We start from the raw sequence: 26,154 nt of genomic DNA on the forward strand, positions 1-26,154 counted from the left end.
CAAGTATGCTTCTCATTCCTTGTTAAACTGAGCCACACTGGAACTGCCTAGACATAGTAAGAATGAAGCACAATTAAAGTACATAAAATTATTTAGAAATAATTAAAAGCATTAAACTTGGCAAATTGTTTTATTTTGAAACCTGTCCTTTGCCCTTACCCACTATTCTGCAGGCCTGAAATTCCCATTGAAATCAATTGAATCTCAGACATTGTACCAGGACTGAATGAAGCAGGATCTGAGAAGTGATATGAGGAACACTGGCCCCACTGACCAGATTCCCTGAGGGTTCCAGGTTGGAATGTGGTCCCAGCTTCCATCACCCTAAATCTGCAAGTATGTCCCTGACTCACAGATAGCACCTGGATATCCAGGACTCACTTCAAATGGAATGACTTCTATAGGAAGTTTCAAGATTCACTCTGTTGTGAGGAAATTTTAACATTGAGCTTGTCAATATTTCTATTTCATCTTTTTAACTAGCGACTCCATTTGGTTAAGAACGTTGAGCATACTCTTTCACCTTGAAAGCTTTAGGCTCCATTTTGGTTTACCTTTTAACTCACAGATCCGCTTTGTTCATTTAAGCAAGCAGCTTATGCCTTTATTCATCCCTGTTTTCAATTTTAAAATGTTTTGGTACATATCCGGTCCTCCGTTTATTTCTTCTGACTGTTTGCAAACTCACGCTGTTTTAATTTTCAGCCATTTAGCCTAATGATTTTATTTTGTATCTGCATTTCTCTTCTCTAATGTCATGTGCTACCACTTTGACTTTACAGTCATGACACTGGGTTTAATTAACATTTAGTCTTTGGAATTTTCTTGTAGCATAGTGAAGGGAACACTCACTTGACATTCAAAAGTTTCTTCCTTGGCAGTATCCTCTATTTCAGATAAAGGGGAGCTCAACTCTGCAATGAATTAAGATCAGATTTTACATGCACTCGATCTAAATTTGTTCCACAGGCAGTCCGATTATACACAGTTTATTCATTTAGAAATTAACTGGATTCATACTCAAAGTGAAATGACTATCAAAATTAAATAGGACTGTCGAAAGGAGAACAGATTAGAACTGAACCATCTTTTTGGATGTTAGCTGCATTATTTATTTTTGCTTCTTTATCAATGAAATTCTAGATCAATGTAAAGCTGATCTAATTCAGGAGCAAGTCAATCATTCAATCTCTGCTGTTAACTAATCTGTATATTAGATGCGAATCGGGACAAATGGAACTTTACTAAAATGTGAGTGTGAAATGCAAATCCCCGCATCTTCCCATCAATTCCCCACCACACTAACTGGCCACCGTCTACAAGGCACGTGGCCACAAGAAAGCAGCATCCATCATCAAAGACCCCCACCACCAGGTCATACTCTGTTCTCACTGCTGCGATTGTAAAGGAGGTACAAAAGCCTTAGGTCCTACACCACCAGGTTCAGGAACTGTTATTACTCTTCAACCATCAGACTCTTGAACCAGCATGGATAACTTCACTCTCTTTAGCTCTGAACAGATTCCACAACCTATGCACTCACTTTCAAGAACTCTACAACTCGTGTTATCAGATTTATCTATCTATCTCTTACTTTTTCCCTGTATTTGCACAGTTTGTCTTCTTTTGCACTGTGGTTGTTCGTTAGACTTTGTTTGTGTGTAGTTTTTCATTAATGTTATTTTATTTCTTGTGAATTCCTGTAAGAAAATTAATTTCAGGGTAGTACATAGTGACATAATTAGTTTTGCTACAACAAGTGTATGGGACATTGGAAAAAAGTTGAATTTCCCCATGGGGATGAATAAAGTATCTATCTATCTATCTATCTATCTTTGATATTACATTTACTTTGAACTTTGACCAAAACTTCAACTTTGAAAGTAAATGCCAGTGATCTCTCTTGTCTATGTGTTCCAATGAATGAACATTACTCCATCTTCAGTTCTTATTCTAAACTTTGCCAGAACATGTAAATTGTATGATGGATGCAATTTATCTGTAAGCCTAGCAGAAACTGAAAGAGATTAGTTTCAGCAATTTTACTCTAGCTTCTGATTAATACTGATATCTTTGTTTAGAAATAGTCCATTTAGTTGTTAGCCACTTAGCACCTTGAATTTGCTTGGCCATTCTCTCAGATCATAGTTGATCTCCACCTCAATCCAATATACCTCTCTTAGCCCACTTTTTGTGCTCTTCCCTCATAAAATCTTCAGCTTCCAAGCTCACTAAGAATCACGTGCAAGTATAAAGCTAGGTTTGGTGGCTGATGTTATGTGTATGGGGAGGGGTATGTCATTGCCATTGAGTTAGTGAGAGATCATGATCACTTGTGAGGACATGAAAAAAACAGAACCATGGATTCTAGTGTGCTGGATAGTCAAGGGAGTGGAACAGGAGAAACTGTTTTGCATGGAGCTTGCTGTTACAACATTGAATTAGACTTAAAGCCATATCCAAGTGATTAGTGGAACTGGAGGGTAGGTAGCTAGGGCCATCAGTCATAGGCATGGATTTGACCTGGAATTGTCCAATCTGGTAAGCAGTCCGTGGAAAAGTGCTGGCAGATGGTGGTTGGTTAGGGTGAGAGAGTGCCAGGAGTGGTGGAGGTTGGACCACTTATTGGATGTCCAGAGGGATCATGTGGCCAAGGGCCTTGGGGGATTTTAGGGGTAAGGGAAAATTCAGTAGTGGAATTGTCAGGACCAAGGATATTGGCAAATCATGGGATTATTGATAGTTGAGGTGGGGGGTCATGGCTTTTGGGGTTGACAGATTGCAGAGAGATTGGTCACACAGAGGGTCCAAGTGTGAGAGATCAGCAGATGGGGGTGGGAGAATGAGTGACTGGAATGCTGGCCAGAGACTAGTGAGTACAACTAGTGGATGCCAAAGAAGGAAGGGATATGGGTGTGAAGAAAAAATGTAAACATACTAAATCTGGTCTCACTCTATCTGAAGTCATCATGTTCCTTTTGATCCATCAATTCCCATGAACCCAACCACATCCTGACTACCAATCACCATGTGACCTGCCAATCATTCAAGGCCCTGACACCTATACCACTGATTTCTCCCTTGATTCTATCATACCCCAAGGTCTCAATCACAGCGAACTCCCTAGGGTCCCAATAGACACCATCATCCCTATTGGACTTAGATCAGTGGAGCTCCAGTGGGTGATCCATCATGAAGGTTGAGTTGTCTCGATAGTTCTTATGTACAGCTGTTCCTACAACAACATGGTAGATTTTTTTTATTGTTTTGTTCCAAAAATGATTGAATTTGATTCACATTGAATGCAATACTGCACAAGCACAGTTCATATTGGAGACCGTCTGGTCAAGTTTACCATGTTACAAGAAGTGACCCAGAAAAGATTGTTCACACTTTTAACTTCATGATAAGTACCTTTCAAATGCAGATTTCTGAAAGTGTGGGGCAGCATGGTAGCGTAGCAATTCATGTAATGCTATTATAGTGCCAGTAACCCGGGTTCAATTCTGTTATTGTCTGTAAGAAGTTTCTTCCGATGACTGTGTAGGTTTCCTCTGGGTGGTCTGGGTTCCTCCCACATTCCAAAAACATATGGGTCAGTAGGTTAATTGGTCATATGGGTGTAATTGGACTGTCCAGGCTCGATGGGCTGGAAGGGCCTGATACTGTGCTGTATTTCTAAATAAATAAAGTAAATGAGCATTGTGATGTAACTTCTTGGCAATAATGTTCCTTACAGTTGTATTTCTTTTGGCAGCTTTAAAATTTGCCATTTGTTCTAATTAACAAATGTATTTGCAAATAACAGGCTGGAATGAATGAGACCTTTAAAGGATAATCACTAGCTACTGGATAAGAGATTGGCTTCATTATAGTGGGAAGCTTAAGTTGTTCAGAAACCACTTGCCCAAAAACTCTGTAACAACCAGATTCAATGAGTCTTAGTTTTGATTCCTTTCATTTCCATCATCCACAATTTTGATCTTTAGCACAGAGGGTTGGAATATTTGGAACCCTTTGTGGGACGTGTTGTATCTTAGTCATTGCTTTAGGCTATTCTCAGGCCCTATGGTTGAAGTCTTGGCAGCTCCGCTTGAAGGTCAAAGATATTAGGTAAATTAGTTTAGAAAACAAGTTACACAAAGCACAGTTCTTTACATTTACAAATTTAGAATTCTAAATTATACTAAGGAAGTGGCTCCACTGGGATCTGAAGCAATGTTACACAGGACCACTAACAGATCAATGATGAGTGCTTTGTTGTCTCATAGACTGAAAATGCATTCTGAAAGTTCAGAAAATGTAAAAGTTCACATGTGATTTGTTTGCTCTGTAATATCACTTTGGGTTCATCCATTGAGATCCTGTTAGACACTAAATTATATATCAACGTCAGAATACCATAACATCTCCTCACTACCTCCAGACTGAAATGTCACCAGTTGGTCCATCCGGTGTAAATTTAGAATGCTAAATTATAGAATGGATGTGGCTCCACTGATGTGATCTGATGCCATCTGGGGCCACCATCAGAGTTATCCATTGTGAGTTTTTCACTGAGTCACCAGCTCAAATTACAGTTTCTATTTTCACAGAAGAAAATCATAGCAGAAACGCTTATATTTCCAAGCCCTTTCAGGTTTTAAACATATGTGAGATGGATATAGAAAGTTAACACAGCTTTACAACGTGACCCAATGTCCAAGTGTTGTACACGTGGAACAGCAATGTGCCAGAAGCCCAAAGTAGGCTTCGTACCTACCTCTACTGGGATTTAACCCTTATCTTGCCAGTTCAGAGACTTAGGGTTGGAAATTGTACAGCCTGTGAGGGTGGGCTTTGGCCAGATGATCCTTGACTGGTTTTTTTTCAGGCCACGGAGGGTCAAATTTCTTATGGAACAATTTAAAAAGTCATAAAGTCACAAAGAAGTAAACATTACCTTCAGACAACTGAGCCCTCATCAACTCTTGAGCATCCATTAATACTAATCCCATTTTATTCTCACCCCATGCCTATCACATCCCTCCAGATTTACTCCTCACCGGCACACTACAGGTAATTTACAGTGGCCAGTTAACGGACTAACCTGGAATATGGGGGGAAACTGCAGCATTCAGAGGAAACCCATGCAGTCACATGGATAACATGCAAGCTCCATATGGAGAGTGGTGAGGATTGAAGGTGTGACACATTGAAGACTAAGAGTAAGACAGAGTAAGACAGCTACTCTGGTAGTTGTGCTGGTGTGCACCAAATTAGCAAGCTTACATATCTACCAGTCTGGACGAAAACCATGGTAGACCTAACCAGTTCCATGACGGTCACAACACTGCCAATAAAATGAGGACATCTAAGTTGAGGTAATGTCTCAAGAAGCCAGCATTCACTAAGGACCTTCACCAGCCAAGACACACCCTCTTTTTATTGTTACCATTGTAGAGGAGGCATAGGGACCTCAAGACCCATATTCAACATTTCAGAAACAGCTTCTATCGCAAACTCCCACAATCCCCAATGGTCATGTGATTTCAGTCCCTGAGGGAGGGTGAACCCATGAAAAGCATCTGACCCAGATGGGGTACGAGCAGTTACTGAAGACCTGTGCTGATCAACTGGCTGGAAAGTTCACTGAAAACTTTAACCTCTCGCTTCGGCAGTCTGAGGTACCCATTTGCTTCAAACAGGCTTCAATTATACCGGTGCCTAAGAAGAACGTGGTGACCTGCCTCAGTGACTATCATCCAGTAGTACTTACATCCACAGTGACAAAGCACTTTGAGAGGTTGGTGACGAAACATACTGGCTTCTGCCTGAGAGACACCATGGATCTGCTTCAATTTGTCTGCCGAAGAAACAGGTCCACAGCAGAGGGCATCTTATTGACTCTTCACTCAACCCTGAAACATCTCAACAGCAAAGGTGCATACATCAGGATGCCCTTTATCCATTACAGTTCAGCATTCAATACCATCATCCCCTCAAAACTAATCAATAAGCTCCAAGACCTTGACCTCAATACCTCCTTGTGCAATTGGATCCTCGATTTCCTCACTTGTAGACCCCAGTCAGTTCTGATTGGCAACAACATCTCCTCCATGATCTCCATCAGTGCAGGTCCACCACAAGGCTGTGAGCTTAGCCCCCTGCTCTACTCACTTTACACTTATGACTGTAAGACCAAGCACAGCTCCAATGCCATATTTAAGTTTGCAGATGACACTGCAGTTGTAGGCCGAATAAAAAGTGGTGATGAATCATCATTTTGGAGAGGGATTGAAAATCTGGCTGGGTGGTGCCATAACAACAACCTTTTACTCAATGTCAACCAAGCAAAGGAGCTGATTATCAACATCAGGAGGAGGAAGCTAGAGGTCCATCAGCCAGTCCTCATTGGGGGATCAGATGTGGAGAGGGTCAGCAATTTTAAATTGCTTGGTGTTATCATTTCAGAAAACCTGTCAGAGAACAAGTATATTGACTGGCTGCATCATAGCCTTGTATGGAAACACTAATGCCCTTGAATAGAAAATCCTACAAAAAGCAGTGGATATGGCCTAGTCCATCACAGGTAAGGCCTCCCCACCATTGAGTGCATCTACATAAAGCATTGTTGCAAGAAAGCAGCACCCATCATCAGGGATCCCACACCCAGGAGATGCTCTCTTCTCGCTGCTGCCATCAGGAAGAAGGTACAGGAGCATCTATGAAAATGAATATACAGTTGACGTTTCGGGCCAAGAGCCTTCATCAGCACTGGAAAAGAAGTGAGAAAACACCAGAATATAAAGGTGGGGGAAGTTGATGGAGGTCAAGCTCAAAAGTGATAGGTGAAGCCAGGTGGGTGTGAAAAGTAAAGGGCTGAAGAAGAAGGACAGGAGAATGGATCATGGGGGAAAGGGAAGGAGGAAGGGCAGCAGTGGAAGGTGATAGGCAGATGAGGAGAAGATGTAAGAGGCCATAGAGGAGAATAGAAGAAGAGGAAAGGGGGAAGGGAAAAGAATAAAAGAAAAATAAAATTACCAGAAGGAGAAATTGACATTGATGTCATCAGTTTGTTGGTTACCTAGATGGAATATGAAGTGTTGCTCCTCTACCCTGAGAGTGGCTTCATTGTAGCAGAAAAGGATGCCAGGGAGCGACATGTTAGAATGGAAATGGGGATTGGCCATCAGGAAATAAACAGTCCTTCCAGGTGAGGCAGCACTTGTGAATCTGCTGGGGTCGTCTATTGTATCCGGTGCTCCCAATGCGGCCTCCTCTACATTGGTGAGACCCGATGTAAATTAGGGGAATGCTTTTTCAACTACTTCCACTCCAACTGCCAAAAGTGGAATTTCCCAGTGGCCAACCTTTCTGATGTTGCTCTGGATTTCCAGCATCTGCAGAATTTCTCGTGTTTTTCATTGCCTTTTTGTGTGCACTATTTACTTATTTTTGTAATTTACTATAATTTTATGTCTTTGAACAGTACTACTGCCACAAAACAACAAATTTCATGTTGTATAAATTAGTGTTAATAAATCTGATTCTGAATCATAGGGAGAACATGCAAACTCCACAGAAACAGCATTAGTTTGACCAATGAGGACAAACTCTCTAAATTACACTTGTGACTCCATTCTTGACCTCTTGTAGTTGAGGATCAAAGAGCGATCTTCAGTGCATTGTTATGCTCCAGTTTTGAAGCAGCAATATTAAATATTTAAATTACACCACATCTGAATCCTCTTGGCCTTCATTTGCTGGCAACTCAGCAGGAAAGGGGTCCAGATTTCAATCTCCTCTTCTGGACTCTGCTTGCATATTCATGTTCTGTGAATGATTTTGTGTAGTAAATCAGTACGTTGGCATATCAAGAACATGCTCTATATGACTAACTTTAAAGACAATTCTCTGTTCTCCAGCCTGTAGAACAAATGTATTTACAAATGAGGAAGACTTAAAGAAATAAACTTGCTTGAATTAGTTGAGCACATATATCATTCGAAACAATACACTAATAGTGCTCTCCTACCTTGCCCCACCTTGCATCCTTCAGAAGCTTAAATCCATTCGCTAACTCAACCTGCTCAAAGAACTTAAGAAACAGTATCAGGAACAGCCCATTCACTTTCTTGAGCTAGTAGTATCATTCAACACCTCACACTTGTCTGCATTAAAATCCATATTATCATTTTTCAGCCCATTTTTCCGGCTGGTCCAGATCCCACTGCAAGTGTTGATAGTCTTCCTCACTGTCCACTACACCCCCGATCTTGGTGCCATCCCCAAATTTGCTGATCCAGTTTACCAGATTATCTTCCAGATCATTGATATGAATGACAAATAACAATGGATCCACCACCTATTCTTGCGGCACACCATTAGTCACAGGCCTCCAGTCAGAGAGGCAACCTTTTACTAACACTCTCCAGCTTCTCCTGTGAAGCCAAAGAATAATCTAATTGACTATTTCATCTTGAATGCCAACCTCTCATGCAAAACCTTGTCAGAGGCCTTGTTTAAGTCCATGTAGACAACACTGCCTTGCTTTCATCAACTTTCCCAGTAACTTCCTCGAAAATGTCTATAATGTTGGTTAGACATGAACTATCATGTGCAAAGCCATGTTGACTATTTCTAATCAGTCCCTGTCTATCCAGTCCCTTAGAACAGTGGTCTCCAACCACTGGGCTGTGGACCGGTACCAGGCCGCAAAGCATGTACCACTGGGCCGTGAGGAAACGATATGATTTGGCGATATGAGTCAGCTGCACCTTTCCTCATTCCCTGCCACGCCCACTGTTGAACTTGAACACATGTGAGGTCATTACCCACACCTTAGAATACCTTCCAGTAACTTATGCACTGCTGATTTAAGGCTCACTGGCCTATAATTTCCTAGCTTATTGTTAGAATCCTTCTTAGACAACAGAACAACATTACAATCCTCCAATCTACTGGCACCTCACCCATGGCAAAGAACACTAAGTATCTCTGCTAGGGACCCTGCAATTTCTGCACCTGCCTCTCACGGGGTCAAAGGGAAGACCTTGTCAGGCCTGGGGATTTATCCACTCTGATTTTCCTCAGGCAGCAAACACCTCCTCCTTTGTAATCAGTCCTCTGGAACCATTCCAGAATCTAGTGATTCTTGAAAGATCACTGCTGATGTCTCCACAATCTCCACAACTTCCTCTTTTGGAACCCTGGGGTGTATTCTATCTGGTTCAGGTGACTTGTTTACTTTCAGACCTTTCAGCTTCCCAAGCATCTTCTCCTTAGTATTGCAACGACACTCACTTCTACTCCCTGACACTCTTGAATTCCTGGCATACTGCTAGTGTCCTTCACAGTGAAGGTTGACACAAAATACTTCTTAAGTTCATCTGCTATTTCTTTGTCCCCCATTGGTACCTCTCCAGCATCATTTTCCAGCTGTCTAATATCCACTCTCACTTCTTTTACTCTTTATATATCTGGAAAAAAACTTTTTGTACCCTTTTTTATATTATTGGTTGGCTTACCTTCATGTTTAATCTTTACTCTTCTTATGTCTATTTTTGCCTTCTGTTGGTTTTTAAACACTTCCCAATCTTTTAACTTTACACAAATTTTTGCTCTATTATATGCCCTCTCTTTTCCTTTTATACTGTCATGGACTCCCCTTGTCAGCTCCAGCTGTGTCACCCTCCCTTTAGAATACTTCTTCTTTGGGATTTATCTATCCTGTGCCCTCCGAATTGCTCCCATAAAATCCAGCCATTGCTGTTCTGCCATCATCCCTGATAGTGTCTGTCATAAGGGGACGTGAGACTGGACCCAAATGCAGGACGCAGGCACTGAAGTACTAGGGGCAGGACAGGACCAACTAAACGATAGACAAGGTGTGGAGACCGTGGCGTGCGTGAGGGACGCCACAGTTCAAGATGATTCTGGGGTTCAGGGAAAGTCTTGGAGTTCAAGCGGGATCTTAGAGGTCAGGCAGGATCCCAGAGCTCTCTGGGCAGGCTGCATAACTCCTGGGCAGGGCCCGGACCTCCCAGGCAGGAACACAGGGGCCTGGGCAAGTCACAGGGCACATGGGTAGGTCACAGGGCACAACCCATCAGCAGCGAGGGATAGGAACGGTCAGAGTCCTCTGGGCAGGCCACATAACTCCTGGGCAGGGCCCAGACCTCCCAAGCAGGAACACAGGGGCCTGAACAAGTCACAGGGCACAACCCATCAGAGGTGAGGGATAGGAAGGGGCAGAGTCCCTCCACCAGTCAATGGCAGTCCAGCCTGGCTTACCCAACAGAGGCAAGGGATAGGAAGGGAGCTCAGTCCAGGGTGGCTGCCAGACTCACTCACAGAACTCATCTTTAACAGTGGATACTCTAGGACAGGACAACCCCCAACTCTACTCAGTCCCAGCGCCCTTTAAATACACCGCCAGCTGACGGGCATCAGCTGCACCTCCTTGAGCCCAAACAAGCCAAGATGATCCACAGGCGTGACTAATTGGGCTCATGGGCGAAACGAGGGATGGCTACAAGACCCAGAGTCTGGAGTCCGCGGACCAGATCAAGAACCGGAATGCAGGCTCCGGACCGGACCATAAGTGTCCCCTTCCAATCAACTTTGGCCAGCTCCTCTCTAATGCCTCTATAATTCCCTGATACATCTGACTTTGGCTTCTCCCTCTCAAAATACTGGGTGAATTCTGTCATATTATGATCACTACCTCCTAAGGGTTCCTTTCCTTTAAGATCCCTAATGAAATCTGGTTCATTACACAACACCCAATTCAGAATCGCCTTTTCCCTAGAGGGCAAACCACAAACTGCTCTAAAAGAACCATCTCATTGGCATTCTACAAATTCCCCCTATTGGGATCCAGCACCAACCTAATTTTACTAATCTACCTGCATATTGAAATCCCCCATGACTATCGTAACATTGCTCTTTTGGATCTCCCATTGTAATTTGTACCCCACATCCTTAGTACTATCCAGGGGACTGTATATATCTCCCTTCAAGGTCATTTTACCTTTACAGTTTCTTAGCTCTACCTATATGGATTCTGCATCTTCTGATCCTATGTCACATCTTTCTAAGGATTTGATATAATTTTTACCAACAGATTTACCCCTTCTCCAACTCTGCACCTTCTGGGCATCTCTACTTTTCCAATTCTTGCATTTTGCATACTCTTGATTTATATCATACCATGAGTAGTGGCTGTGTTTTCAGCTGCTGGGATACATACTCTGGAATTCTCTCCATTAGATTTCCTACTTCTCATTTTCACTGTTGGGCGATAGATGGAAACAGAAAAGGAAAAGTATAGGCAGATGGAACCACATGGGGGAGGGGAGAGGGAAGGTAGAGACAGAATCAGGAAGGTGTTTAGTGAAGTCAGATAAGGAAGGAATGATAGGCAGATAGTTAAGATGGAGGAGGGGATTGGAAAGGTCAACCAAGGGAGAAGAAACCAAGTGGGGAACAGCAATGAATCTCGGTAACACGGGCAGAGAATAAAAGAGAACAAAGAGAGAAATAACAAGGGTGGAGTGGTAGGAGTGGGAAAGGAACACACAGTTACCTGTTAATCAGAAGATTCAATGTTTATATTATAGAGCTGTAGGCTACCCAAATAGAATATGAGATAGCATTGATGAAGGGTCTCAGCCATAAACATTGACTGTTCATTCATTTCCATTAATACTGTCTGACCTGCTGAGTTCCTCCAGCATTTTGTATATATTGCCCTGGATTTCAAGCATCTACAGAATCTCTTGTGTTATCTCTTAATCTCTTAATGTGAACAAAACAAAAGATATGGTTGTTGATTTCAAGAGGGCATAGAGCAACCACTCCCCGCTGAACATTGACGGCTCCTCGGTAGACCTCGTAAACAGCACCAAATTTCTTGGTGTTCACCTGACGGACAATCTCACCTGGTCCCTCAACACCAGCTTCATAGCAAAGAAAGCCCAGCAGCGTCTCTACTTTCTGCGAAGGCTGAAGAAAGACCATCTCCCACCCCCCATCCTCATCACATTCTACAGGGGTTGTATTGAGAGCATCCTGAGCAGCTGCATCACTGCCTGGTTCGGAAATTGCACCATCTCAGATCGCAAGACCCTGCAGCGGATAGTGAGGTCAGCTGAGAAGATCATCGGGGTCTCTCTTCCAGCCATCACGGACATTTACACTACACGCTGCATCCACAAAGGAAACAGCATTATGAAGGACCCCACACACCCCTCATACAATCTCTTCTCCCTCCTGCCGTCTGGGAAAAGGCTCCAAAGCATTCGGGCTCTCACGACCAGACTATGTAACAGTTTCTTCCCCCAAGCTATCAGACTCCTCAATACCCGAAGCCTGGACTGACACCTTGCCCTACTGTCCTGTTTATTATTTATTGTAAATGCCTGCACTTTTTTTGTGAACTTTATGCAGTCCAGTGTAGGTCTGTAGTCTAGTATAGCTTTCTCTGTGTTGTTTTTTTTTACGTAGTTCAGTCTAGCTTTTTGGATTGTGTCATGTAAACCATGGTCCTGAAAAACGTTGTCTCATTTTTACTATGCACTGTACCAGCAGTTATGGTCGAAATGACAATAAAAGTGACTTGACTTGACTTGACTTGACTTATGAGATATCATTCTTCTAGTTTGTATTTGGCTTCACCCTGACAGTGAAGAAGGTTGCGGACGGATAGATCATTATTCATCATGTAACTGAATTTCCTGGTAATAAATTACATCATCTTCAAACAATATCTCATGGACCTACAGTCACCAACCAAATCTCTAATGATTATGTAGCTTAATGCTGCTCTGAAGATGGAATGATGACAGAAAATCTTGAATTGACTCCAACCAAGCAGCAACTGGCTTGGCTCCTATGCTAATCTCCACAACCCTAATGATTCCCATGCAACATACACAAAATGCTGGAAGAACTCAGCAGCTCAGACAGTATCTGTAGAGGGGAATAAACAGTCGACATTTTGGGGCTGAGTTATGAGGTATGCATCCCCTGAAGAAGTTTAAATCTTCTCTTCGATGGGAGTTCAGCGAGACCCTCTCTCACTGCTCCCCCTCTGTGATCTCTGATGTGCTCAAGCATGTGCTCACCCAGACTTGAATCACCACTGTCACATGTATTCCTTCTTCTTCAGTCCTTTAACTCTTCCACCTATCCCCTCCCAGCTTCTTACTTCACCCCCTTCCCCCACCCACCCACCTTCCCCCTCAACTGGTCTCACCTATCACCTACTAGCTTGTACTCCTTCACCCTCTTCCCACCTTCTTACGCTGGCTTCAGCCCTCTTCCTTTCCAGTAGTGATGAAGGGTCTCAGCTTAAAATGTCAACTGTTTATTCCCCTCCATAGATGCTGCTTGACCTGCTGAGTTCTTCCAGCATGTTGTGTGTGTAACTGGATGGACGGACTATGCCAAAACGAAGAGATGATGGGACGTAATATTCTTTTGCCTGCATTATTTTGTCTTACTTTGCCTGCTGTCTATTATCCACATGGAAAAATATTTATTTTCAAATGTGTTTTCAATGGAGGCTATAAAATGCCCAGTGACTTGAAATTAGCAATGATTAAATTGCAAACATGAGCAAACATTTGATGCGAAAATCACTGCTTACACTTTATCAGATAAAGTGCCTCATTCTATCTCACATTCATAGACACATCATTTAGTCTGAAGTACTAGACACCAACCACTTACCATCCAAACTGCTAACTGCATAAACAGTACATGACCACAGTCTCTTGTGTAGTGTCAGAGGTAAGATGATGGGAGGCTGTAAAAGAAAAATCCATGTTGAATGCAATGATAAAGTCCAAACAAGCATGTTTTTAAAAGCCTCAGGAGGTTTTATTTTGTGGGTAATTTATTGTGAAGTTCTTGGCCAACCTGTCTCAGTCTAAGACAAATTCCATTGAGACATTTGATTTATTAAAGTAATGGCTTCAAGATAAATGTATTCCAATGGTGTGTTCTCTTGTTTTCTTTCTAATTCTATTTTAGTTCATGTGTTACCAACTTTGTAAAACCTAATTGATTTTCAGATTCTGTGTGTATCAAGACAATATGTTAACTCTGCATACTGCATCTGATTGACTTACTCATCTAAATCAAATTTAGGATATATCTTAAACAGATTTATGCAAGTTGGCGGAATAAAGCATTTCTATTATTTATTTCATGTAGCAAAATAACCAAGAGAAACATAGCAAAATAAAAGTTGACAATTGAAGGAAGGAGGTAATAAGAAAGACAATAAAACTTTTGTCAAAGAGAGGTATTTAAATTGGCCTTATTCTATTTGAAGAGGAGGCTGAGAGGCAAAGGGCTTTCAGGAGAACCCTTTTGTAATTTTTTTCTAACTTTGATTTAAATCAGTAAAAACCATTTTTTTACATCAACGTAGATTTAAGTGCTTACACCATACTTATGAAGAACAAACTGCGAGAATTTCAATTCGAGTCTCACAACACTAAATGGAATTAATAGGTCTGAGACACAAATAAGCAAGTAAGTGATTGGCATTAACAGCATTTTTACTTCGTGCTGCATATGCAGTAAAATATACAAAGAGATTCTATTGGAGCATTACCAAACAAGATTGACGTTGAGCCTCATAAGAAGGTATGAGTAAAGATGTAGAAAATTTGGAGAAAGGGGTAGGTTTCATAGAATGTCCTTAAGGAAGAGAAAGGCAGAAAAACAAAGGATAAGGAAGGGAATTCAGAGCTTAAGGACACTGCAGCTAACAGTACAGCTGCCAGTGGGTGAATGGCTTAAGCTGGTGACGTGCATGAGCTCTGATTTTACAGATAATGATATATAGCTGTCAGTTATACAGCTGGATTATCGATTGAATTAGTACTTCTATCTATGGAACCATTAGTCAATAGACACCAGATATTGTCTTTCTTCTTTGTTTAATTGTCTGCATTCAGATGAAATCAAATCCAAATCCATACTTATCCACTTATGTTACTAATTCACATAAGCTCCAAAGTCATTGCTGAATTCACTTGCTCATATATTACCCACAATCTCATGTCTGACTGCAACACAAACCATTTTAGTATATATTTTTCATTTAGCCCAAGATATGACTACGTATATTAAAACAAACAAAAATTTAATTTGAATATTTCATGTTATATTCATAGATCAAAGTATTATTCATGTTACTGGTGAGTTATTATTCCTGACTCCAAACTAACACTTGTTTTGTTCATCAGAAATGAACACACTATATTGATTTCTGGACCACTAACTTAAATTAACTCATTCATCAGAATTAAAGAGTCTGAAAATAAATACTAACAGGTCAACTACTAGTAGTTGGTGTAAGTAGTGCCCATGCTTACTACTTCCAGGTTATTTGGTTGTGTCATGTCTTCCAGGTAAATTAACACAGGTCACATTAATGGTCCAGATCAGGGGTTCCCAACCTTTTTTATGTCATGGAGCCTTACCATTAACTGAGGGGTCTGTGGACCCCAGGTTGGGAACCCCTGGCCTAGATAATTCATCAATAGGCCAACTCATCACCCTTGACTCCTGAGCAATTCCATGACCATGGCAACATTCTACAGCCCTAAGGGTTCAAATGTCTTCCAGTCCTGGTTGTCACAACTGTACCATGAAATGCAGTAGTCCACAAGCAGTGATTAGACCTTGGGCAAAAGATCTGAGGCCCTGCCTCTGAAATGCCCTGATGATAGCAAACTGATGATCAGAGACATTTAGCATAGTTCAAAACTATTAAATTAAAACCATAATTTAAAAACAATAAATTTAGTTAAATTATATTGAAATTTTAAAAAACATACACATTCCTTACTTATCTTTCTAGTCAACAAACCCATTTAAATCAATGGGGTTATGCCACATGTGCAGACATATGCATGGACTGGGATAAAATAAGGATCAGATGCAAGGCATATTCAGTTTATCAGTTCAATGTCAGAGCAAGAGGCCTAATGTGCTGTTGTCTCAGCTCCAGCTCAAACCTGATTTTCACCTTCCAGTGCGTAGATGCAGAAGTCAGGAAGAAGGTGTCCTACACACTGCAGTGAAATCATTGGTTAATGAGTAGAATAATCCAGTATAATAGTCCACTGGGATAGTCAATATTAATTCCAACATACTGAATGACAGAGTTGACTTGTGAGGCTTTGGTAATCACAATGAAGAATCATTAAACATTGGGGAGAAACTCAGCGAGGTGTCCGTTTTAAGAAAGAGTAATATATGTGATAAATATACTTAATAGATTTACACTGGTGTTATTTGAACTAATGGAATTATCAACAATGTTAATAATGGTTGGTCAAAGGCATATTTGAAGAAAATTTGTTAAGGAAACAAAATTGGTGGGAAGGTAATTTAGGGAAGGCACAGAACAATAGTGCTGCAAGTATTGCAGCTGAAGCAGGACTCTTGTTGAAGGTGATACAGTTTCCAGGCCACCCACTCCTCCCCCCCCCCCCCCCCCCCCCATGTGCCTCTTAAATAGAGCATTTGTACTCTCCTCAACCATTTCCTCTGGCAGCTCATTCCAGAACTGTGAAAAGAAGTTGCCTCTCAGGTCCCTTTTAATCTCTCCCTTCTTATCTTGTATCTATGCATTTTCATTTTGGACTTCCCAGCCCCGGGGAAAAGACTTATAACCATCTACATTATTCAGACCTCTCATAGAGGCATATAAAAAAAAGCACAGAAACAGGCCCTTCAGCCCATCTAGTCCATGCCAAACAATTTAAACTGCCTACTCCCATCGACCTGCACTGGGACCGAGGCCCTCCAGACCCCTGCATTCCATGTAACTATCAAAACTTCTCTTAAGCGTCGAAATCCAGCTTGCATGCACCACTTGTGCTGACAGCTCCTTCCACACTCACAACCCACTGAGTGAAGAAGTTTCCCCTTAAACATTTCACCTTTCACCCTTAACCAATTGGAGTTCCACCCGATCTCAGTGGGAAAAGTTGCTTGCATTTACCCGATCTATACCCCTCATAATTTTGTATACCTCTATCAAATCTCCCCTCAATCGTCTATGATCCAAGCAATAAGGTTCTAACCTGTTCAATTTTTCCTTATAACTCAGGTCCTCCAGTCATAGCAACGTCCTTTGTAAATTTTCTCTCTACTCCTTTAACCTTATTTACATCTTTCTTGTAGTTAGATGACCAAAACTGCACAAAATACTCCAAATTAGGCCTTACCAATGTCTATAAAACATCCACATAACATTCCCTCTCGTGTAGTCAATGCATTAATTTATAAACGTCAATGTGTCAAAAGCTTTCTTTACTGCTCTATCTACCTGTGGCACCACTTTCAATGAATTATGGACCTGTATTCCCAGATCCCTTTGTTCTACCACACTCCTCAGTGCCCTACCGTTCACTGTGTAAGACCGACCCTGGTTTGTCCTACTGAAGTGCAACACCTCGCACTTGTCTGCATTAAATTTCATCAACCATTTTTCAGCCCACTCTTCCACCTGGTCCAGAACCTGCTGTAAGTTCTGATAGGCTTCCTCGCTCTCCACTACACCCCCAATCTCGGTGCCATGCACAAATTTGCTGATCCAGTTAACCCCATTATCATCCAGGTCATTAATATAGATGATAAACAACAAAGGACCCACCACTGATTCCTGTGGCACACCACTAGTCACAGGCCTCGAGTCAGAGAAGCAACCATCTATTAACAGCCTCTGGCTTTTCCCACAATGCCAAAGTCTAACCTACTTTGCTACCTCATTTTGCATGCTGAGCAACTGAACCTTCTTGATAATCCTCCCATGCAGGGCCTTGTCAAATACCTTACTAAAGTCCATGTAGACAATATCCACTGCCTTGCCTTCATCAACTTTTCCAGTACCTTCCTCGAAAACTCTATAATATTACTTAGACACAACCTACCACACACAAAGCCACCTTGACTACCCCGAATCAGTCTATGTCTATGCAAATACTCATATATCCAGTCCCTTAGAAGATCTTCCAATATCTTTCCCGCTACTGATGTCAGGCTCACTGGCCTATAATTTCGGGTTTAATTTTGGAGCCTTTCTTAAACAGTGGAACAACATCAGCTATCCTCTAATCCCCCAGTACCTCACCTGTCACTAAGGATGTTTTAAATATCTCTACTAGGGCCCCTGCAATTTCTGCACTTGCCTCCTACAGGGTCTGAGGGAACGTCTTGTCAGACCCTGGAAATTTATCCATCCTAATTTGCCTCAAGACAGCAAACACCTCCTCCTCTGTAATCTGTACAGGGTCCATGAAATTGATGCTGCTTGGCTTCATTTCTATAGACTCTGTGTCTGCCTCCTGAGTAAATAGAGATGCAAAAAATCCGTTTGATCTCCCCCATCTCATTTGGCTCTATGCATGCATGACCAGTTTGATCTTCCAGAGGACAGATTTTGTCCTTTGCAGTCCTTTTGCTCTTAACATATCTGCAGAATTCCTTAGGATTCTCCTTCACATTGTACACTAGAGCAACCTCATGCCTTCTTTTATCCCTCCTGATTTCTTTCTTGAGTACTCTCTTGCATTTCTAATACTCCATAAGCACCTCATTTGTTCTTACCTGCCTATCCTTGTAATGCACCTTCTTTTTTTTAAACCAAGGTCTCAATATGTCTTGAAAACCAAGGTTCCCTAAATTTGTTATCTTTACCTTTTATTCTGACAGGCACATATAAGCTTTATATTCCCAAAATGTAACTTTTAAAAGCCTCCCACTGACCAAGTACACTTTTGCTAGAAAACAGCTTGTCCTGATCCACACTTGCCAGATCCTTTCTGATAGCATCACAACTGGCCTTCCTCGAATTGTGAATCTCAACCTGTGGACCAGACCTGTGACTGCCTGCTATCTCTCTACAAATTTGTTCCTCTAAATCCCATGGACTGTTGGGTGGACTGTCATATAGCCCCATTCATACCTTTCTTATTCCTCAGTTCTACTCATAACACTGCACTAGTTGAGCTCTCCAGTCTGTCCTGTCTGAACACTGCTGTAACATTTTCCCGACTAGTAATGCCACCCTTCCCCCTTTAATCCCTCCCACTCTGTCACATATAAAACAAGAGAACCCCAGAATATTGAGCTGCCAGTCCTGCCCCTCCAGCAACCAAGTCTCACTAATGGCTACAATATCATAATTCCAGGTGTTGATCCATGCCCTGAGCTCATCTGCCTTTCCTACGATATTTCTTGTATTGAAATATACACAGCCCAGGACACTAGTCACACCATGATCAACCGTTTGATTCTTGACTTTGTCTGATGTCTTATGAACATCTGTCTCTACAACCTGTCGACCATCTGTTCCCGTTCCCCTCCAACATCCACTCCCCACTGTGCAGCACTAGCAAACCTTTCTGCTAGGATATTAGTCTCCCTCCAGTTCAGGTCCAAACCATCTCTTCTGTACACATCCTACATTCCCTGGAAGAGTCCAATGATCCAAAATTTTGACAACTTCCCTCCTACACCAATTCCATAGCCACGTGTTAAACTATATAATCTTTCTAGTTCTGGCAAACACGAGGAAATCTGCAGATGCTGGAAATTCAAGCAACACACACAAAATGCTGGTGGAACACAGCAGGTCAGGCAGCATCTATAGGAAGAAGTACAGTCGATGTTTCGGGCCGAGACCCTTTGTCAGGACTAACTGAAAGAAGAGATAGTAAGAGATTTGAAAGTAGGAGGGGGAGGGGAGATCCAAAATTATAGGAGAAGACAGGAGGGGGAGGGATGAAGCGAAGAGCTGGAAAGGTGATTGGCAAAAGGGATACATAGCTGGAGAAGGGAGAGGATCATGGGATGGGGAGCCTAGAGAGAAAGAAAGGGGGAGGGGAGCACCACAGGGAGATGGAGAACAGGCAAAGAGTGATTGTGAGAGGGGCAGAGAGAGAAAAAAGAGAAAAAGAAAAAAAGGGAAAATAATAAATAAACAAACAAACAAACAAACAAACAAATAAATAAATAAATAGATAAATAAATAAATAAATAAATAAATAGATAAGGAATGGGGTAAGAAGGGGAGGAGGGGCATTAACGGAAGTTAGAGAAATCAATGCTCCTGCCATCAGGTTGAAGTCTACACAGATGGAATATAAGGTGTTGTTCCTCCAGCCTGAGTGTGGCTTCATTCTATCCATGGCCTCCTCTACTGTCAAAATGGGTTGCTGCCAGTTCCACACGTGAGTGAGGTTAAGAATAGAATGAATTAGCAGATGAATGTGTGGCTGATAAATTGGTGCAGGGGACAGAGTTTCAGATTTCTGGATCATTGGAATCTCTTCTGGGAAATGTTTGACCTGTATGAAAAGGACAGGTTACACTTGAGCTCCATCAAACTTGCAGGTAAGTTTCCTTGAGCTTTTGGGGGATGTAAACTAATTTGATGGGAACCGGAGTGATAGGGCTGAGGATGGAGCAGATGCAGTATATAGTGAGAGCGTGAGGCATGACAGGCAGATGATAGGGGAAAATTGCAACCAGTAGGATGAATTGAAGTATAAAAGTGGTGATAAATGCATTACTGAAGGTGTTATCTTTGAATGCACGCAGTAAACACAATAAAGTGGATGATCTTGCGGTTAAAGATTGGTAGGTATGATGTTGTGGGCATCACTGAGTTGTGGCTGAGATTATAGTTGGGAGCTTAACGTCCAAGGATACACATTGTATTGAAAGGACAGGAAGATAGGCAGAGAGGGTGGGGTGGCTCGGTTGGTAACAAATGAAATCAAATCCTTAGAAAGAGGTGACAGAGGATCGGATGATGTAGATTCCTTCTGGGTAGAGTTAAGAAACTGAAAGGGTAAAAGACCCTGATGGCAGTTATATACAGACCTCTGAACACCAGCTAGGATGTGGGCTACAAATTACAATGGGAGATAGAAAATTCGTTTAAAAAAGGCAATGTTACAGTAGTCATGGGGAATTTCAATATGCAAGTAGATTGGCAAAAGTAGGTTGGTGCTGGATTCTAAGTGAGGGAATGTGTAGAATGTCTATGAGATTGCTTTTTAGAGCAGCTTGTGGCAGATATTCTGGATTGGGTGTTGTGTAATGAACTGGATTTAATTAAGGAGCTTAAGGTAAAGGAACCCTTAGTGGAGAGTGATGTTAATATGATAGAATACCGCCTGCAGTTTGAGAGGGAGAAGCTCAAGTCAGATGTTTCAGTATTACAGTGGAATAATTGGAAATACAGGGGCATGACTGTTGAAAGTTGATTGGAATGAGACAACAGCAGGGATGATGGAAGACCAGCAATGGCTGGATTTTCTCAGGGAAATTTGGAAGGTGCAGCATAGATACATCCCAAAGATTAAGTATATTAAAGGGAGGACGGCACAACCATGGCTGATATGGGAAGTCCAAGTCAGCATTAAAGCAAAAGAGAGGGCACATAATATAGCAAACTTTAATGGAAAGTTAAACAATTGGGAGACTTTTAAAAACCACCAGAGGGCAACTAAAGAAGACATAAGGATAGAAAAGAAATATGAAAGTGAACTGGCTAATAATATAAAAAGTGATACAAAAAAGTTTTATCAGATCTATAAAATATAAAACAGAGGCAAGAGTGGACATCGGACCACTGGAAAAATGACACTGCAGAGGTTGTAATGGGGGAACAAAGAAATGGTGGATGAATTTGAGAAGTATTTTATGTTGGTCTTCACTGTGGAAGACACCAGCAGCATGCCAGAAATTCAAGAGTGTTAGGGAGCAGATGTGAGTGCTGTAGCTATTACTAAGGAGAAGATTGGCTGCCTGGCAGAAGGGAAAGAGTGTGAATTAAGGAATTCTTTTCTAGTTTGCTGCTGGTGACTGGTGGTGTTCCGCAGATGTTGGTGTTGGGACTGCTTCTTTTCATGTTATATGTCTATGCTTTTGATGATGGAATTGATGGCTTTGTGGCCAAGTTTGAGGATGATACGAAGATAGGTGGAGGGACAGGTAGTGCTGAGGAAGCAGATAGTCTGCAGAAGTTCTGAATGTTATTTGCTTACTTCTTTTGTTTGCACGATTTGTTTTTTCTGCACATTGGGTGTTTGACGTTCTTTTTTTAATGGGTTCTATTGAGTTTCTTTGTTTGGTGGCTCCCTGTAAGGAGACGAATCACAAAGTTGTATATAGTATACATACTTCCATAATAACTGTACTTTGAACTTTGAAGGACTTAGACAGATTGGGAGAATGGGCAAAGATGTGGCAGATGGAATATAGTGAAGGAAAGCGTATGGTCATGTACATTGATAGAAGGAATAAAGTCATAGACTATTTTCTAATCAGAGAGAAAATTCAAAATCAGAGGAACAAAGGGACTTGGGAGTCATCATGCAGGATTCCTGAAAGGTTAACTTGCAGGTTGAGTTGGTGGCAAGGAAGACAAATATGATGTCTGCATTCATTTCAAAAGGAGTAGAATATAAAAGCAAGGATGTATTGCTAAGGCTTTATAAGACATTGGTCAGACAGCACTTGGAGTATTGTTAGAAGTTTTTGGCCCCTTTTCTGAGAAGGAATGTGCTGGGATTGGAGAACATCCAGAGGAGGTTCACGAGAATGATCCTGGGATTGAAAGGATTAAGGTAAGAGGAGCATTTGATAGCTCTGGGCCTGTACTTACTAGAGTTTAGAAAAATGAGGGAGGTCTCATTGAAACCTATTGAATATCGAAAGGCCTAGATAGAGCGGATGTGAAGAGGATGCTTTCTATAGTGGATTTTTTACTGAGTTAAGTATTGTATGTAACTAGTTTTGCTACAATAAGTGTATGGGACATTGGAAAAAAAGTTGAATTTCCCCATGGGGATGAATAAAGAATCTATCTATCTATCTATCTATGAGTCTAGGACCAGAGGGCACAGTTTCAGAATAGAGGGATGTCCATTTAGGACAGAGATGAGAAGGAATTTCTTTACCAAATGGTCGTGAATCTGTGAAAGTCATTGCCACAGACGGCTGTGGAGGATGAGTTATAGGATATTTTTGAAGCAGAGGTTGATTAGTCAGGGCATCAAAGTCTATGGGGCGAAGGCAGGAGAATGGGGTTGAGAGGGATAATAAATCAGCCATTGTGCAATGTTGGAGCAGACTCAATGGACCAAGTACCCTAATTCTGCTCCTATGTTTTCTGGCCTAAGAAGTCAACCAAAGTAAAGAGGTTGCTTTACAGGTTGGATATTCATGATTATGTATTGTAATAATTGCAGGAGATCGTAAACCATATTATCTTTATTATTACCACATTATCTCTATTATTAACTATATTTCCATCTAGCCAGATAATCTAGATGGAGATGTAGTTAATATCTTACACAATAATTTGAAAGCAAATGCTTACTTTCAAGTAATTCTGCTCTTAGGTGGTGCCTCTCCACAATCCAAATGAACAGAATCGGATGGGCTGGACGCATTTAAGTTTGCAGAAAGGAAATTCTTACATCATTGCCAGCTATTGAGAGAAACTTGGTACAAATTTGTCTTGACTTTCAGAAGATCCAAATATAAATTTGAATATTATAAGAATTAAGAATATGCTTTCAGTCCTTAATGCCTGTTCTTTTCATTGACAATATGGAATTTATTCTTTTAAGGATTAGCTTTATTTGTCACATGTACATCAAAACATTGAAACATACAGTGAAATGTGTCATTTTGCATCAATGACTAACAACGTCTGAATATGTGCTGGGACAGTCGCAAGTGATGCCATGCTTCTCGCACCCACAATCCTAACCCATATGTCTTTGGAGTGTGGCTTAGGTACAGATGCTTCTGTGCCTAGCATCAATTTATGGATATACAATTAATCTATGTCTATGACCTATCTTATGCATTTATATTTATTATGTTGTTTTATTACTGTGTTCTTCATCTTACTGCGTTTTTCTGTGCTACATCAGATCTGGAGTAACAATTATTTTGGTCTCCTTTACACTTCTGTACAGAAAATTACATTAAACAATCTTGAATCTTGAACCTTGAGGGAACTGGAACACTCGGAGAAAAACCTCACGATCATGGGGAAGCCATACAAACTCCTTATGGACAGCAGCGGGAATTGAACAGTGATTGGTGATCACTGGCAATGTAAAGCGTCGTGCTGATCACTAGACTTCCGTACTGCCCATGAAGTTAGTCCCATCTTTGTTCCTTTAATCAGAAAGGTATAGCAATATTGCAGTTCATCCAACTAAATCTTCAAAGAACTTCTACTAGTCTTGACAAATAGCACTCATACCCATTTGGGAATTCACAGCAAACATGACATTCATCTCCATGGTATCACAAAGCACAACTACACCGTCACTAGTAATTAAATCAAAATACTACACAGAAATTGTACTTTAGTTCTAAAGCTAGGTGGTGAGTGTAGTTTACAGGAGCCAGATACAAAAGAAAACTATGTAACTAACATCTTTGATCTTTGCTGTCTTCTCCTGAACTAAAATGTGTTTTGTTTAGCTAAGGAAGTTTATTGCAAAGTTTAAGTAGAAAACAATGAAGCACAATTGCATTTTTGTATTAGTGTCAATATGCTATTTTCTGTAATTTCTTTTTAAGGTGGAATCTAATTATTTTGCTAAACTGTTAGCAGTATTTTGTATATTTATAAACATTACTTTAACTCAGTAAATACATATACATCTTCTTAAGTTTCTTAGCAAGATTGCAATCACATCATCATTTTTAATTCTGGAGAGTAAAAAATAATACCATTTATGTTCTCCATTTAGGAGAAAAGGGCAGGTTTAGCCTGCTTGTTTCTTCTGGGGAGGAGCTTGGCCTAAGGCCTTAGAGAACACGAAGCCTGTTTTACTGCATTCCAAAAGAGTTAATGCTGTACTTTTTTTGTGTGAACTGGCCTCAGGCTCGACCTCCTCCTAAATCCCAGAGGCATTTAAGCATACTATTCAACTGAATACCCAGGTAAGACAGTAACTTTGATGAATTCTGACAGCTGTCTCCAGAAAGGTGGCAGTTTATGAAGAGAGGAATCAGCTCAGTATCCTGGAGGACTCAGTGGATTTTCTTGCTCAAGTGGGTGTGCAGGTTATTTATGCAGGTGCTGTCATTACAAAGGCTTGGAATATATGCTCTCTGAAGGACATCAGTGATTTAGCACCTTTCATCTTCTTCATAATATGCAATCACAGTCCAGATACACAACATAACTCACAAAGTTGCTCTGCAGCCTATATTGTATTGCCGGAGAATGCTTGTCAGAATTTATGATAACCAGACCTTTTTGCACAGAACCAGCTATAAGCAAGCTTGTCCCTGAAATAATCTGCAAAACTGAAATCCCTCAACTGCCTTTACCACCACCATGAGGTAAGGTTTCCTAGTGGCCAGCAAATCAAATGTTTGGTATTGTTTATTGAATGCCCATTACAGTAGCCATCTGATTCCCTGCTGAACAGAACTTGAATATCATTAATCATTACAGTTAAACAAGTAACTTACTTATTTTACTTACTTTTCATACGAACAAGTAGCAATGGTACCCTTAAAACATTAAGTTAGAATGCAAACTTCTTCTGGATGCAAGTCACCTAGACTTTCCTGTCTACCATTGAAGGGTGTAGGTTTTAGATTTCCCTTCTTATGAGAGAAAAAGTAAAACAAGTTCAGCAACAGGTCACCTGAAGTATAAGCCGATAAATATTCTACAAGGGGAGGGCGGAAGAAAACAAAAGATCAAAGGACACAGAAATATGTTTATTCACATGTGTATGCAGGTAGATACATGTGAGCACCCAGTCACTCAAACTGTTCTGTTCAGCCTGTTCTGCTGATATGTTATCTTCATTTATATCTTCTTGCCTCATTCACTTCTGACGAAATGCAGTGTTACATTCTAATTGTTAACACATTTGTCGCCTCCCTGAGTTGTGTTTCTGCTTTTTTAAAATTTTGTTTAATTTGATCACACTATACTCTTGTTATTACTGGTTAAATGCATATCAACTTGGTGCATTTTAACTTCACTTGTTCAAAACATATGTTTGAATCTAGTTTACATAGAATTTAGAAGAGTACAATGCAAGAAAAGGCCATTCACCCACTATGTCTGTGCTGACAATGATG

General features: G+C 41.1%; 1 long non-coding RNA gene across 1 annotated transcript; it reads right to left on the minus strand.

Annotated features, from left to right (window-relative positions):
- Window positions 1-25,646, minus strand: LOC140741604 (uncharacterized). The gene is made up of 3 exons (XR_012102092.1): window positions 25,544-25,646; window positions 13,717-13,792; window positions 1-47 (listed from the first exon to the last, which is right to left on the minus strand). It is a non-coding gene; the product is annotated as an uncharacterized lncRNA (long non-coding RNA).
- Between the last annotated feature and the right edge of the window lie 508 nt (window positions 25,647-26,154).

Source organism: Hemitrygon akajei, chromosome 18 (genome assembly GCF_048418815.1).
Source record: "Hemitrygon akajei chromosome 18, sHemAka1.3, whole genome shotgun sequence".
NCBI lineage: Eukaryota > Metazoa > Chordata > Chondrichthyes > Myliobatiformes > Dasyatidae > Hemitrygon > Hemitrygon akajei.